At 39.4% G+C, this 17,868-nt stretch overlaps 1 protein-coding gene across 4 annotated transcripts in view; it reads right to left on the reverse strand.

Moving 5' to 3' along the window:
• BMPR1B (bone morphogenetic protein receptor type 1B) overlaps positions 1 to 17,868 on the reverse strand; it is a 256,987-nt gene that overhangs the window by 150,183 nt on the left and 88,936 nt on the right. For all 4 annotated transcript variants that reach the window (XM_063336739.1, XM_063336742.1, XM_063336741.1 and 1 more), the window contains one exon: positions 5,800 to 5,861. The gene's annotated coding sequence lies outside the window, so the exon portion shown is untranslated. The remainder of the gene's footprint in view (positions 1 to 5,799; positions 5,862 to 17,868) is intronic.

The raw sequence follows: 17,868 nt of genomic DNA on the forward strand, positions 1-17,868 counted from the left end.
CCTTATTGCATTATGAAACGATTCATACATGGGGACCTGTTACATTACTGGCCTGTTAACAGTATCACAGGTCCTTACTTTGACTTTTTTTCATTTTGTTTTACATCAGACAAGACTCTTGCTGTCATTTGTAGAGAACGGAAAAGCTGCTACAGTTTTAATATAAAACACGGGAAAAAAATACACAGCAGCTGTTCATATTTTCTAGGAAGTCTGTTACAATAATGATGTCATGGAAAAAGGCTGGAATCTATTAAAATGGATCAGACAGGCAAGCCATTCAAAGCCTTCAAACAATATGCGTATACAAGCTGCACCATATACCTTACATTAAAATAAAAACAGGCAAAGAGTAAAGTTCCTTAAAAATATTATTGAGAACAGGCAATTAAGGTAATTTTGTACATTTACTTCAATAAATTCAGTTTACTACTGGAACTACCCAATAAAGCAAAATACAAAAGCCACAACCAGCTCACTGTCAATTCAGCTCATTTTCACCTATAAAAGCATTTAAACCCATTTTGAAATCACTGGCTCAGGCTACATAGGAACAAAGAACCTCTCCCAGCAAAAGATTCTCTATTGACAAGTGAGACGTTTAAACACCAGGTATAAACTTCGGTTCATTAGGAAGGGTGTTCTGGCGAGGTTCCTCCCCACCCCCCCCCCAACTTGTGAATTAAAGCACGCAGCTATGGGGAGTCCTATTCAGGTACTTTGTTTGACCTACAATTAGCAATCAGACATTCTTCATTTATATGATGCTACTCCTGGGCCCTAGCAAGTTCGCACCTCTTGCTGCAGCGTGCTTCAATACCACTCGAAATTGCACAGCCCAATCAAGGCGCGCTCAACCATTACGCTTCTCTTCCCTAGGGTACATCGAAAAGAGGAGGGTTTGTGGTAGAAAACAGATAAGTGTTGTGGTTATCTGGATCTCTCAAAAATTATCTTTACATTATCCCATTTCGGATATGCTACACCTTCCTCCCTAGGGCTTTCATTAGGTTTTTCTGATGGTGGCCTAAATATGTCTTCCTAACACATGCATAAGTACTTAGCACAACATGCATATACTCCTGCTAATGTGAGATCATATTTTGACCCCACATTCTTTAAACATTCAAGCTGGCGCTTTGCATATTCAGGAGCTGAAAAAGTAAAGCAAGACTGATCATGTTTAATATTTTAAGTCACAATAAAAATATACGGATCACAACAAACCAGACACAATTACCACAGGCAAAGTTTAACTCGTATACTGGGAAGGCAGAAGGAGCAAGAGGTATATTCTTCAAGACAAGAGAGAAGACCCTCAACTCAATAGTGGCTGTGAGTAGTTTACAAAGTAACAATCCCACCTTCCCTTGTGTTTTTCCAAACTCCACTGAAGTCAACTATATATGAAATTTTGAATAATCAGCTTTTGAATAAGCTGATGAAATCACATGTAAAGGGAATATACAATAAAGGAAGCATTATAAATGTGAGATCAAATGAAAGTTAATACAACATTCTTAAATTTCTTTCTTTTCAAAATATGAAATACATTTTGCAGCTGTTAATTATAAAATACCAGCTACAAAAAAAACAAAATCAATGAAAATACCTTGAAACTCAAAAAATTAATGAAACTACAAATGGGTTTAAAGTGATAACTCCATCACTTCATCTGAAAAGATCTGTTTGATTACAGCCCTTGTCAGTTATGCATACATGTTAAATTGCTTTCATTATACTCCATATTAAACTACATTCAACACTACTACTACGACTACAACTGTCTCTATAAAAAATAATTACTAACAGAAATCCAAACCAAAATTCAAATTGCTAAGCAAACTAAAAACCCCCAGAAAACAATGACCCTAACTTCACAAATGCATCCACACTGAGGCCATTTAACACTTCCTCCTGCAACTGGGTACGTACAAACAAATTTCTGAGTTCACACAAGTCTAGCTGCCAACTCAGATCCCTACTATCTTGCTAGCATTTCCAGTTCCAGTAAAAGCAATAGGTTATGCATGCAAATAGCTCTGTGCACTTAAATAAAGGTTCAAAAGGTTTGAGCCAGGGTATGGTAAAATGAGTCTGGATGCCTTATCTTAGGCACCCCACAGTATTCATAAATTTTGACTTTAAGCTGTTATTTGATATAATAAAATAGCGTTAACATTTCAGATGAACATTCATGGCAAGCTTACAAACTATTCAGTGATTAATGCCCTTGCCTCATGTTTTCAATTTTCATTGCTACTGGAGGTCATGTGTTATGATGTCAGCTTGAATCTGGATTTCCATTTTGAGCAAATCTAATTTAAAATTATGATACTAAGGCGTATGGTAAAAAACTGCTTAAAAGTTCTATTCTGAGTAAATTCATTCACTCTGTTACTAGGGTAGATTTCACATTCTAGTGCCACCTATTCATCAAGTAAACATAGTTTGGGTGTATTTTCCCATACAGTAAATGTGCCATAGCTTGAATGTGCAGGACCAGAACTGGTCTATACCGAGATGCAACAGCACACTTGCCAACCTTGAGTGGGGGGGTTTTCAGGACTGGGCCAATAATAGGATATTAATCAAATCCCCAGAGCGTGACGTAAATTGAATCTGCCAAAAGGGTTCAGGAGGAGGAAGAACAGGAGTCTTAAAAGACCTCTGAGCTGAAGGGAGTCTCGGGAAGTATTTTCCTTCAGAGATAGTGGGATGGAGAAGCTTCATGGGGTCTGATACTAGTAAGGCACTCGCCCCTTTATTCTGCACTGCTCAGCAGAATGGAGGATTCCTCACCAACTTGCAAAGAGCAGTTTTATGACACAGCTGGACTCAGACAACAGTAGGATGCCACTGAAGGGACTACTCTGCTCTTCTCTCCCAGTCCCATCCACACCATCCTCCTATTTCCCTTGGACTACTGCCACTTTTCTCATGACCCTGTCTGTGACACCAGCTTATGAAGCTAAACTACATGAAAGCTACCTCTGTCTTCTTCCTCCCGCACAAAAGAAATAGGTTTCAAGTGGTTGTACTCCCTAAGACAACTCACTATGGGCCTAATAAGAGTCAGCTGAAGAATCAGAATGGTTTACAGCCCAGGTCGTGGAGCAACAGTTTTCTCAGTATTGCCATATCCTTATCTCAGCTTCATTGGTTCCATGTGAAATACTAGCAGAAAATGCTTTCAGCTGAAGTTATTAGGTTTGATGTTATTGTTTTTTATTATTATTATATTGTTATTTCTTCTTTCCACAGAAGAAATATTTGTGGAATAAACATAATTAAGTTAAAGTCCTTCTCAAAGCAAAACCAAGCTCAAATGGGTTTTTCAGGTGCACAATGCATGAAACACCAGACTTATTGTTACTTTTTCCTATCATTTATTATTGATTTTTCCAGTAATAAATGGAAGTGCAGACATACAAATAAAATACACAGCCTTCGAAGTACAACAATTCCCTATATTGGTAAAGCAGTGGCAGACACAACCAGTACAGCCTACTGGAGCTACTTCAATCATTGCATAAGGGAGGGCATTCAAAATTTAAGTAGTCACTAAAACTTCAAAGCTTGATTTGAATTATCAAGTGTTAAAAAGTTACTGCTAAAAGAGTGGACAATCTTCTACAGCATTTTACAGGCAGAATCCTACAATGCAGTGTATGCTAGCTCAAAATTTGTGTATTATGCAAGTATAATTCTAAAACCAAGCAATAGTACAGGAATTGCATAGAAAACACATGGACCTACCTGTGGTTCTTTCTGTGTTTAATTTACTAGTGCATTTTCTTCCTGAAATGATTGAACTGGCTAGGCACATAATATAAGATGTCCAAGGTATCACCTTCCTCCAGAGAGACATTGTAAGTACAGAGTAATCCAATGACCTTCAGGAGGTCTTCAAAGTGAAGCAGTAAAGCCATTTACATCTATGCAGATGTACAACCAGTGTGATGTATACATCCATGCAATTAAATTGCATGATATGGATAAGAGATGCGTGATATACTAATATCATCTTTGTACTCATTTTTACTCAGATTCAAGCAGATAAACAATAAACTAGGATATTGGAGAAGCAGGACCAGCATTTCCTATCACATAGTTACATATGGTAAATAGACTACTAACCTTAAAAAGATTCAAAACCAATAGGTTCAAAACCAAAAAGTTTCTTGTAAAAGGAAATATTTCTAAATTCAGTTTAAAACCTGTTTGTACATCTAACAAGAAAAATAATAATTTTCTACAGACATGGCAAGACAAAGATTTGAGATTGAACACAGAAAATTAATAGCATTTTAATGGTCTTAAAAATTCTTATATACCATGTTCTTGTCTAAATAAAGATTAACATAGAAAAGATTATGCTTAATTCATTTGCTTAGGTTATAAACTTTGGAAGATACAGATAGCTTTTTATTTTCTTTATACCTCCATGCAACTTTCTAGCACTTCAATGATAACATGTCCATTTTTATAAGAAAAGGCTACAATTTTATTTTAAACTTAACAGGCATTCATTCTTTTTCCTTTCAAAACCTAGGCATAAGTAACAAAGCACCAGAGTCTTATAAATGTTCTAACACCAAATGCAAATTAAGTTGTGAAATTGCTCTAGGAAAAGTTCCAAGAATGCAAACCCAAAGGAATTTCAACACAATTTCTCAATTTCAGGCTCTTTATGATACTCAGGCAAGGTAACAGAATATGGTGCAGTCAGGAAGAGCTATCTCTGTATGGAAAAATGTTTAATTACCCAATTTCAACAACTTCCTGTATTTTGTTTATAAGGTCTATAGATGAATTAAATGGGAGAAACTGAAAGGATGGCAAGGGCTCTGTAGACTGAACAGCTCCCAAAGTTTTCATTACCTTGGAAAAGTAGATTGACAGTTCATAAATTCAAGGTACCTTCATATGTTTTGTAAATATCTATCAAGTTAACATACGTCTCCTTTACTTGTAGTCGAGTGAACTGCTTACCAGCATTGTACCAGTCTGCATCAGAAGTAAAATAAACACAACCCTACCCCATTATGTGACAAGGTAGAACTTTTCACATTTTATTTTTATATCAGCTGTGACTATATGGCTTTACAGCACCATCTCCAGCAAATTGGGGCTTTTCCCATAATGAACAGAGTAATTATTTAATCTTTCAACAATCCTCCTGAAAAGCCTCAAATCCTTTTTCTTAAGCAGAAGGCAGGAGTTTTAATAGATTATTTAAAAAAAAGCTGCTGACTTTTCACTGTGCAGAACTACTACTTCTTTATCCCAGGGGAGACATCCGTCAAAAACCGACAACTTAACTTGCTGGGCACGCTATTATTTAGCAATAACCCCAAGGGCACTAGGGACATTTCCTGAACATGAAGTTTAGGTCTACCAATGCTTCTCTGAAAATACGAGATGGACAATGACAAGCAGCCTACACCAGCATCATGCTGCTAAAACCTGGTGTCAGATTGCTGCCTACTACCTCCAGCCACTTGCTCAGCTGGCTCCCATTTTTCTGTCAGAGGACAATTCTTTATCCATCCCTTCTTGCAAGACCTCCTAGGTTCCAAGAATTCCAAATAGTAAGATCATCCAAATGTGCATACATGTGTCTTTCTCAAGTAGCCTGTTTACCACAGCCTGTATCACCATGAACATCTCGAATAATTTTTCTCAGCTTTTCGAAGTGTAGTTCACAAACAGAACCTGTCCTTGGTGTTTACTTCATGCTGGTGATTATTAACAACAACGGTCTTCATAGAAAGAAAATGACAACTCAGTCCTTACCTGAAAAGCTCTTAATGTTCAAGAAATATTCGTGTCTTGCAGTTTAAGTAAGATGGTGTAATCTGCAGAAGAGCAGAAAGATATATCAATTACATTTGATATTGTGCATTTAACATGAACATTATAATTCAATCACACTTGAGCAAACTGACAGATAAAATTTTAATTACTATCATGATGTGGCACACCTTTTATGGACACACGTCATGCAGTAATTGTACAATATGGCATATACACACTAATAAAAGATACCTTTTTCCTTTTCCAGTGTTTCTGCTCAGACATGGAGATGTAAGAGTTTTCAGCTACCTCTATGCGTTAACTCATAATGCTCATGGTGTGGCTAGATAGATTAAATAATTAAGGCCCTGCTGACATTGTATTTCTCGTCACTAAACAACCCAATCAATTGAATTAGGCACTTCAGGAAGAGGTGCATGATTAGGCCCAGATGCACTCAACTCCCATCAACTTCTAATGAGCTCTTCAGTAAAAATAAACAAACAAAACCACCAAACTCACTTAAAATACAGATCTGATTGCATCCTAGTGAACACTCAGTAAATCCTAATTATTAATTAGCATCCTGAAATGCAGGATTAATTTCATCCTGAAATGAAGTGCTTTGTTTAAAACACTTCGAGCCCGAGTTTCTACTGACCAAAGAAGGCTCCCCATCCAAAAAGCAGCAGCCATGCTGCAAAGACATTCAAATCAAGACAGCACACATTCCTGTACATTTCATGTTACCTACACAGGGACAGCACAAGCTGCTTCTGTTCTAGGAGAATTTGCTGGCATAACCATCACAATAAATTTACACCTGACCTATCTAAACAGCACAGCACTGAGCCAAACGCCAGCAGAAGAGAACACTGCTAACAGTATTTTGCGGCTCAAATATCCGAGGGAACCAGTGTTGAGCCTTTGTTCTCTGTGTTGGTTCTCCAAGCTGGACAGGCAACCACAAGCCTCAAATTACACTTCATTGATCCAGGGAAACTGAGCTGGTGTTCAGTTTCAGTTCTGCAACCTGCATGTTGACCTGCTTGTTTGTTGGCCTATACAAGAAGATTTCAGGAAATGAAGAATTTGCACTTTGTCCAAGTCTTGTTTTCGGAGAGGGGGATCTCTTATCTCAGAGGTTTAGGTTGGTGTGGGAAAACTGGGAGGAAAGCCAGTCATCCAGAGCTGGGCTCTTGCACTACATTCCTTCAGAGTTCATTTCTGCTCTGAATTCAATACAACCAAAATCAAACACAAACTTAGAAATGGGAGGTGGTCTTAAGTTCAAATTCCTTTAGCATAACTTTTTGTTTGGAGGATGTATGTAGGAGGAAGACAGGGAGATTACAAAATAGTTTGTTTAGTAATGTTTTAAAAACATATATTCACACATTTTGAAGCTTTCATACAGTCAGTCAATACAAAACCAAACCCTAACCATTTGCAATAAAAATGCATAGTTCATATAGAAATTTGAAAAATTCATGTAAAATGACATTAATATGATCCACAGTAATGGATTGCCACAGTCTAAATGTAGAATAACCTGAGGAAAACAAGAAACAAGCAAACAAGCATTTCTTCAGTATTCTCTATAAAATAACTAAAATATTCCTCGATAACTTTTCATTAAACTATGTTACAGATCAAAGTTGCTCAAATGTACAATGCAAGAATTTCAATTTGGGACTCAAGAAAAGATCTTTGTTTCCATAGTGCCATGAAAACATTTCCACAAAGATGCTGATAAGACCACATAGCTTAACCCCCCACCCACTGCCCAAAAACCCATACAATATGAATAAATCACAGAGAAGAAATTTTTGAGAAACAATGTTCATTTCTCTAGTGAAAGTAAGGAACACTATCTCATTGTATGGGAAACAGAAGCCTAAAGTTTCAGTTATTTGCTTGAAACCGTACAAGTAGTATAATCCAATGCCTAACAATTCTAATATCAGCCGCAGTACTTCTGTATTCTCTTATCTTCCTTTTAAAACTTGCATAGTTTTAAAGTCTGGTTAGATTGCAACCTTGCCTTATGCCTCCAAACAACATTTTATTATTTTATTCTAACTGATTTGTGTGATTGCTTATCAATATTCAGAAGACACCTCCTGTTTGGAAAGAAAATCTAGTACTTTTGGACTTTAGGTTGAGGACGCCCATCACATATGAGCAAAAGCTTAGACCTTTGTTTCTTTTAAGGTGTTATTTCCTATATTAAGATTTTCACAAGCTTAATGTTCCCAACACACTCTTTCTTATTGTTTGTTGGGGTTTTTTTTAAACAAAGACCTTGGAGGTTTTTCCCTTGGTTTTGCTTTAAATTAACCTTAAATAAAAAGACTTATGAAATTCACATTTATACCTGAGAAGAGCTCTTGGCAATTTGCAGCTATTTTTACCCAGCAGCATCCAAAAAATACATGTATGGCACAAATCTATGCAAGTGCTCCATTACAATAAGCCACTATCCTTGAAAAAGTTAAAAGGGTCAAAAATTCATCACGTTAGTATACTTATTGTCTATCCTGAACACAGAGGAGAGCTCTCCAGAACAACAAATGCTCCAGTGATGATGACCATGCTCTGTTCAGAAATCCCTTTTCGTCTGCTCAGAAAGGACCCAAGGTACCCTGTGGTACATTTATTGCAGAAACCCAGTCGTATGCCCCACTAGTAGTAGATGGACTGTTCTGAGTAGGTTCCTTTTCTGAAGTTCGAGATAGCCTTTTATTTTACACTAATATCTTAGCTTAGTTTTTTGTTGTACTTCACAGCACAAGAAAAGAAGACAGTAGAAAACTGAAGACAAGTAGAAACCCAGCTAAGATGGTGGTTCCTTTCACAGTTCCTTCGAAACTAGCAACACAAAATATAAAGTTTCACCTGCTTATCTAGACTATGTAAATTTTTCAGATTCTGATCTCAGGCTGACTTCCACCGACAAGAGCATTGTGGCTGCATGGGGAGCCGCCGCTGTCCACCTGCTTTACACTGATACAAGATCGCAATCAGATCTAGGTCATCTCACCTTTGAGTTTGCCACACATATAAATTAAGAGATCACACACAGTAGTGCTTGTGCTAACTGAAATCTAACTTACAGGCATAAAAATATTTTTAGCCTTTTCCTTTTCACCCACTGATGTGAAACTTATCTTCATAAATAAAAGAGGAATTTCTTTGTATTTGCTATTTCATTTGTGAATCAGAGGAACACCCATGCAGTATGTTTACCCATGTGACTACGGAAAATAAACCAAATACACCTCTAGTCTATATAATACTGGAGAATTGTAATAGCTAATGAGCTAAAAGCTGATAACCTATTAAAATACAAGCAGTGTATTTTCCATTATTCAAATATTACAAATATGTGCACCTAACACTATAGTCAACATAATTACAAGCATTATAGTAGTCACATGAATACGCGCTGCCTAGTAATTACTTTGGTGGGTTTATAAATGTCGCTATTCATGAGATGTCTGTGTACATCCTCCTGGAACCTAAGGATTTCAAAACCCAGCCCATAGGAAATGCATGAATAGCGTAACATGCCAAACTGCCGTGTGCCAGTAGCCACTGCACTATTCCCTTATGCTTATAACCACAAGTCACTGGTATACTGGGCATCACTGGGAGGTAGCCGTGCCCTCCTCGTTCAAATCAAGCAAGTCCTAACAGGAAGAACAATCCAATAACATCATTAGCTCAACATGGAGTGCTGACTTTGAATAAATTTTAGCAAGTTGATCATGGCTGAAAAATAACAGCAGGGGATCCCTGAATGTTTCAGACTAATTGGCAGATGCCTTTCAACACCAAAAAAAAATGAAAGTGCAAAACCTGACCCTTGTTGTTCTGAATACATACGTGCCGCATTACTGAACTCCAAACTGGCACCTCAACCAAAATATGATATGCCAAACACAGTTTTAATACAAAAAGCACAAAAAAAGACATGCTAGACTCAAGCTTGAACAGCATATACCAGATTATGTCCACAACTCCAAGTCACTGCAAACGTTAGCTCATCCACATGTACACAACTCAGATATGTTTCCTATGTCCTCTAACACTGTTTTCTTAGTCACAGGAAACACAAAAGAAACACGTGGAACCAAAGTTTCCCGTTCAGTTTATAGAACTAGTATTCGCTCTTGCCTCTTTTCGTAACTAACTTGTATTTTAGATTCACAGTATAGAGAGTATGTGCCGCAAGACAACAGATGACTAGTCAGTGGAAGCAAAAGGTAGTTCCCATGTAGGTCCCTGTTTTAAAGGGCATGTAACTGAGGGGCTCAGCTCTACAGATTTACTTAGATAGATTTAGTGTAGATTTAGATAGATTTAGTGTATTTGACTCCCACAGGTGAGTAGTTCTTAAGCAGACAACAGTCATCCAGTTGGACCAGCAGGAAGTCCTTACTTTTCAGTGCTTATCTTCTCAATGTCTTAGAGGAGGCTTGACTATGAGCAAACACCACCCCTTCTCTTGATATGTTTATTAGCCACCAAACTAAATGGAGGATGATTAGAATGGTCTTTGTTAGATGTCAGCTGAGACAACGAAAGCCACCACTCAAAGACCAATGTGAACAGTAAATTACACTTCATTTGTCTCTGACAGATGTGCTCGACAAAATTCTGCAGTTTTGGGCCACCTGGTGTGATGTGGTTTACATTCATTATAGGAACTATCAGGGTTTCAGAACACATCACTCATGGGGACAAAAATGTAATAGCCTCCAGTGCAAGGCGAGATTTCCCTAACTCGGGGCTTTGCTTTGCTTTGCTTGCCCTGAGCACAGTCAAGGCGTAAGCTTCCTAGGAGGGGGACGGGGCTTTCGGGCTATTCCAACTGTGGTACTACAGATATACCTAAAAGGACAAAGAACTGACTTGGTTCCAGGTGTTTTTCCTGCATTAAACTTGCACGGAGGAGCAAACCCAACAGGGAAGTCATGGGCAGCAGGGAAATCAAGAGTTTATTCCTCCCTGTAAAAGAGAGGCAGATTTTCAGACAGGGTACTGGATGTGAAGCCAAGCTTCTTCGTATTACAAGTGAAGAAACTGCTTCCTGTTGTTTGATCTTCCTACATTAGGAAAAGAGCACTTGCTAAATACGGCATCAAAGACATTCTTATTGTCATCGTTACTTCCACCTGTCCACTGAAACACAACTCCGAATACCGGCTAAAACCTCACACCGTGAGTGGCCATGGTGTGCGCTCTTGGTTTGATGCTATGACAGTGAGCAGTCTCAGTCACATCTTGAGGTCTATTTTGCATGGGATGCTGCTCTGACATAGAAGTAAAAGGTTTGCACCCTGTCTCCCAAGTAAAACATTTGCTCTCTGCCTTATAATGACCAACAGAAGACAGTAAGCATGCTGGCTAAGAGCCTGCATTATGCACAATTTTCTTTTAAATTATGAGAAAAGGATTCATTTCAAAGGAAGTCAGAGTGCCTAAACACACAACTGTTTTAGGATTCCTCTGAAGATAGCAGGGCCCCTATCAAATCAACACCTCCTCTGCCTCCCTGGAAAAGCACCCTATACATATACACATATTGCTGTGATTTTTTTCAGCTGTTCAAACTTTCTATTCAGAGCAGAATTTTTAAAAGAGTTTTTCTGGTGATGTAAGGTTTTGTTTTTAACAAAGTAACATAAGATCCTTATTGGAAATGAATGTCTATAATCATTGCTGCTCTTACTGAATAAAATCAGATCAATAAATGAACAGCCAAGCAAACAAACCAAGGCAGTAAAAGTGAAAAAAGGGACTGGCAAATCATAATACAGTCATATAATCATAAAACTTTTATCAACTGTTCAAAATAACTTCTGAGATTTTTCTCTCTAAAAGTTAAACAGAAATACACTAAAGCATCTAATTGCATATATTTTTGCTTCCATAAATCTCCATCTCCAGTGAAGTACATAAATAACCTGCATCATGAAACCTCAGCAAATCTGGCAGTGAACATAAAATTTGAGTTATTTCACATCAAAAATCATCACAAAAAACCCAAAACTATCTGAAGTAATCTATATAAACTGTTTTTTCAAATAAACCTGGTAACTTGAAAACAAGCAGGATCACACTTACTTGAAAATGCCTGAATCTTTATATTTGAGCTAAACCCAGAAGCACGCACTCCTATTTTCCAAGCCTGGCAGTCAAGCAACCCACAGGGCTGCACAGGAAGACTGGTGGAGCTGCTTTGCCTGCAGTGATTTTGCAGCGGGAACAAACTGTGTCTGAACTGCCAGCTAAACTCTGAGTGGGCAAGCACACCACGTAGTGCAGGGAAGGCGACTAATTGGTAGAGGACATGAAAGCCTATGAAGGAGAGGGAAAATTCATGGCCAGATGGACATCTCTTATTCTTCTGCTCCCTTCTTCCCTTTCATATTAATGGAAAATACCAAACTAATAATGCAGTGCAATATATCACAAAGCAGCTGTGTGACATGACGTACATTTCCCTGTCGAAATAACGCCACATTTTGTTTCAGTGATACACCACCGCAATAACAGATTAGTCAACATGCAAAATCATAACAATAATAATGCAAAAATAATACAAGCCATGTGTTGGCTGATGTTCCTTGTAGTCTTTGCGTAAAAAAGATGTTGGAAAATGTGTAGACATGACAGAGCTATAAGATGTCAGGCTCCAGCCATATTTGTACATAGACTTCACGAGAACATGGAGCCAACAGTTTTGCAATCAAACCGCAGGGTAGCCTTTTACATCCTCCTCTCTGGGCTCTTGCCTGAACAGAATGATCTTGAAAAATGTGGCTACTGACACCCTGCTTTGTGACTCACTGAAGTATTTTGAGCCTTTGAATCACCCTGGGAAATCACATCTGGAAGTGCACTACAACATGCTATTCCGATCTAGAGGGCAAGCACTAACCAAAAGCAGAGACCATTATCGACTGGTTTGCTAGGGGCAAGCTATTCAAAACACGGTATTGGGTCTAAATCAAACCACTGAGTCCTGCCTGGCTTTTCCCACACATTGAAAGGATCCACATGTGTTCCAGTCCTATCCTTAAGTTCACCCCTTCCCTGTTCAATGCTGTCTTTTATTTTCTTTATTTTCCTCCCTCCAAAAACCAACTGCAGCAACATGAAGTAGAAAATCCTTATAAAATAGAAATACAACACTGGCAGATGGTGAGCATGAAACAACTGAACACTTTCTTCCTTCTTTACTAATTACACTGAAAAGAATTTATCTTGGCAGTGTCTTTTCAAAACTGTACTACCAATTCCCAAATTTTCTTTGGTGATGCAGGTGATGCAGCCTGATCTAGATCTAAAGTTGCTTGCATTCCACCTCTCCTGTCTCCCTGAGGCTTTTCATCTTCAAACCAAAGCTAAACAGAGAACTAAACTTCTGTTTTAGGAAGTTTCTCTCAATATGTTTCTTACCTGCATATAATCTTCAGGGTATTTTTCTTCCTTTAAAAGAAACCAGACTATGCTGTTGTTATATTAAAAGATTGTCTAGGGTTTGTTTCTTCAGTGCTCTAATCTTTAAATGGGGTTTACCAAGCAGCTGAATTTTAACTCTGTGTTTGTTGAGGGGAAAAAACGCTGTGTATTTGTATATCGTTTAGCTTTACTCCCCTCATATTTTAATATTTAGCCTCCAGAACAAAAGTACACATTATTCAGTCCCTGTCACCACTGAAAAAAACCAAGCCATGCTGTCCTTTCAAGGGCCTGATTCATCACTTGCTGGTACATCCTTTCACCACTTTTAAAATTAGTATGCAATAAGATGCTCAGGTTTTACACGCTTATTTTCCTCGTGCGCACTGAAGGAACTACACGGGCAGCAGAAAACCAGGCCAAGCTGTGTTATCATAGAATCACAGAATGATTCAGGTTGGAAGGGACCTTAAAGATCACCCAGTTCCAAGCCCCCTGCCATGGGCAGGGACACCTCCCACTAGACCAGGCTGCTCAAAGCCCCATCCAGCCTGGCCTTGAACGCTTACCAGGGATGGGGCAGCCACAGCTTCCCTCGGCAACCTGTTCCAGTGCCTCACCACCCTCACAGTAAAGAACTTCTTCCTAATATCTAACCTAAATCTCCCCTCTTTCAGCTTAAAACCATTACCTCTCATCCTATCACTACGCTCCCTGATAAAGAGTCCCTCCCCATCTTTCCTGTAGGCCCCCTCTAGGTACTGGAAGGGCCAATAAGGTCTCCCTGGGGCCTTCTCTTCCCCAGGCTGAACAGCCCCAACTCTCTCAGCCTGTCTGCATCCACACACACCTCTTAACACAACACTGCCACCCACAAGAAACCTTTTTATGTTTGAGTGGGTCACCCTTGCCCTTACATCTACCCTAAAAAGAGCTGGATTCATCCTAAGGCTGCCGGAGGTGACTTTGCACTTCAACATCATGCTGTGAGTGCCAGGCCACGGCTTGCCCCCACGGGCAGGCAAGGTGGAGGGAAGGCTGCTGCCCACTGCTGCCTGCCAGTGCCCCACCTCCGAGCCACCCTCCGCTGCTACAGGCTGCGGTGTCTATCTCAAAAATAATGGCAAAAGTGTTCTGAGCACGTTATTTCTCATCTAATGATCCAGGAGCACCGAGGAGTTTAGGAGTCCTGTCCAGCAGCGCTCATATAGAGGCCGATGTCTATGCAATGAGTGCCAGATTTCCCTACAAAATATTTGGATTTGTGGCTTTTTACCAGCTCTGCAAAACAGGAAGAAAGAAAAAATAATTTTATGCCAGAGATCCTGAAAGAAACAGAAGCTACCTTGATGATGAAACTTTTGTTTTCATTTTAAGGGCCTACATAAAGGCCTTTACAAAGGCACTGACGGTGCGGTCCTGAGGGGGCTTAGGCATTGGCGTTCAATTATAACCATTTTTTCCTTAGAATAGGAGCTAGCACCACTGGAACAAGAGCTAGAGCTTGCAGCACTTTGCAATGCTCCCTGCTTTATTCAGCAAGGAAGCCATATTTAATTAAATGAGACAAAACAGATACTTCATCATTTTAGCTGGAAAAGCTGGCACGGCGGCTCCGCTAGCACAGGGATAGCCAACTGGGGCTTCCCAGCTCGCCGGCAGGCCATAAAGCTGCTACTGGGGGGCCCTGGCATTGTATTCAAAGCCACTTTTAAAAGCCAATATGGTAAGCTATGCAAGATTTGATGTGTAGGGAGCCCCATAAAAACCTTTAATGGAAACAGCGGGCCGTGTTGGAAAAAGTTTCAGGGGCTGCGTACGCCAATATAGAGTTCAGCTCCCGTAAGGCACCACAGCCAGCCTGAGTATACAGGCCCAAATCTCACTGACAGCTTCTGGGATGCCATTTTCCATGTAGAAGTTTGCAACATCAAGTCAATGTTCATACAGCGAACATTAATATAACGATAGCAGAACACTTTTTTCCTCTTTTTTTTTTGGTGTTAAACCATGGGAGGCACAGTGAGCAGGTTAGCCAGCTAGAAGCCCAGCAATCCAGAGCAAGCTTCCTGGACTATGTGCTCTGGGAAGGCAACACGAATCTAACAGGGATATGCGTCTGCCGCTGGGACGGTACCATTCAGTGTCCCCTTAATGAATTATTCTTAGATAAAAAAAGAACTATCAGTTATAACTCCCACTAGGTGGAAAACGGACCGAGGCTGTCTCGAGGAGGTAGTTGCGCTACACTGAGGGTCTTTCTACCTCTTCTTTCTTCCCTTACATACAAATTTGATGACCCTTCTCTTCAAGAAAAAGCTCTGCAGATTTCTGCTACCATCACCTGCAGTGCTGAGTATTAGTCATTTCCAGACAGAGGGGAATGCTCTGAAGAACATTACGGAAGTATGTATGGGGAAGAAGCCAGCAGGCCTGCCCGTGGTTACTGAGCACCTCTGACTCTTCATTTGCTCCCGCTCCCAGACCCCAATGATACGGGGTGCAGCTGCTCTGTCATACAAGGACCCACCGGTCCGCTACACCAGATGCTCAGGATCCCAGCCTGGAAAAAAGGCTGCAGGACTATAGGGAGCATCGAGGCTCTTCTGCTTCAAGGAGCCTCATTAGAAGCAGATTCCTTGGATATATAGGCCTGTGCTTATGACACTTTCCCTACCGTGTCCTCCAAAACCCCTTTACATAATTCATCAGCACAGCATAAGTGGCAGAATGTGACTATCGCTGTGTAATTGACTGTCACCCTGAATATATTTCTTGCCTGTTTACCTTAGCTCTTTACAGCTTCCCCTAGCTACTCAGAGCAACCACCACTCAACCAGCCTGAGGGAAAAACAGCAGTGGCTCTAAGCAGGCCAAGAGAACACCACCACCAGAAAAAAGTCCTTACACACTGGATCTGGAAAAAAGCTGCTCTCACATATCTAAATATGAATGGCAATGTAAATATTCAAAGAGATGACCATAAAAAAGTGCAAGCATCAAGAGTTAGAATATGGGCCACCCACTGCTACAGATGAGATCTTAATTTCTAAAAATGGTATGAAACCTGGAGCATCAAAAACACTGCTTGAACTTAAGTCTTTTTGATATTCGTGTACAGTAATTGCACTTTCACTCCTGCTTTGAAGGATTAAAAGCACTACCACAGTCATTAGGGAATCTCATCTGTCTAAAGCCAGAAACAATCAGAATCCAGGGAGGAAGGAAGGAAGGAAAGAATTAATACAATCACCTTTTCTTGATGCTGTTTTGCCCAGTTTTCCACTCGAACTAACATTTCACATCAGGGAAAAAAAAAAAAAAAGCCTTTGAGAAACAGTGAATGACTTTTTCATGACTGAGTATCTGGTTTATATTTGAACATACAGGAAATAGATTGTCCTAATCAGCCCTTTTAACCTACTGCCAAAAATATGAGTGCAGCTTTACAGCCAAAGCAAGCTGTAACCCACTCCTTTTATAATTCACTCCAAACCCCTACATTAATGCAATATTGCAAATGAGCACTTAAATGCAGCAGAACCAGGAAAAGCAAATGATAGGGTCCCTCTGACACGTGAACATGTCCTGCAGATTTTCTATTGTAGACCATTCTTATGCTTATTTTTCGCAGCACAATTTAAGTTTATTAAAACCTAAAAGTAAATCCTACATAAAACCACACATGCAAAACGTAGGAAATATGTTCTGTCCCTATTAAACTCTCCAAGAAAATATACTTTTAGAAGTTCTGTTTGCATACAGTATCATTCCATTCATATTCTTTCTGCTTACAAAAAATGAAGTTATCGTATATTCCAGCTAGTTTAAAGGTGTTCTTATTTTCCAAAACAGATTATTTTTTTTTCCTTCCAACAGAAAATACTCGTTTGGCCATTTGGCCTGGAAAACAGCTCTTGCACCTTACTTAATGCATAATCATTGCACGGATGGCTTAAGTATGTGCAATTAATAAAAAAAATCTACATATCAAGTTTATTGCATATGTGCTGAGCAACTGCACAATTTATCGACATATGATAAATTTGCAATATTTAGAGTGCTTCAGATTCACTGCCCAGGTATGAGCCATAGGACCAGCCCTACAAAAACCTGAATTATTAGATACCAGCTACCAAACATGGATGGCTGACATGCAACTGGAACAAGCATTTTATCAGAATCAGTAAGAGATAAAGCTCATGGCATCTTTAACACCATTAAGTGACAGATGATTGATCTGTTTCCATTTCCTCTGCCAATCAAGTAGGAATCCTCCAAAGGATGGAGATGTTCATATGCATGCGAAGAACACTTTTATTCTGAGTTAAAGCAGGTGAGATCAAAAGAACATTCGAGATATATAATTTGGAGGAACAGAAATCAGAAATAAGCAGCCCAGGTTTGAAAAATATGACAAGTGTTTTTAGAAAAATACCGCACAATAGATAATGCATTGTGACAAGGCAGAAAACACCCACTTCCTAAGACAGGGCACCTGAACAAACATTTGTTATACCACCCCGAGTGCAACCAAAGAGTTACAGAGTTTATATGCTAATGTACCTTACTTCAAAGATTTCCTTAAGCTACATC

This window comes from Chroicocephalus ridibundus, chromosome 5, assembly GCF_963924245.1.
Source record: "Chroicocephalus ridibundus chromosome 5, bChrRid1.1, whole genome shotgun sequence".
Lineage (NCBI taxonomy): Eukaryota > Metazoa > Chordata > Aves > Charadriiformes > Laridae > Chroicocephalus > Chroicocephalus ridibundus.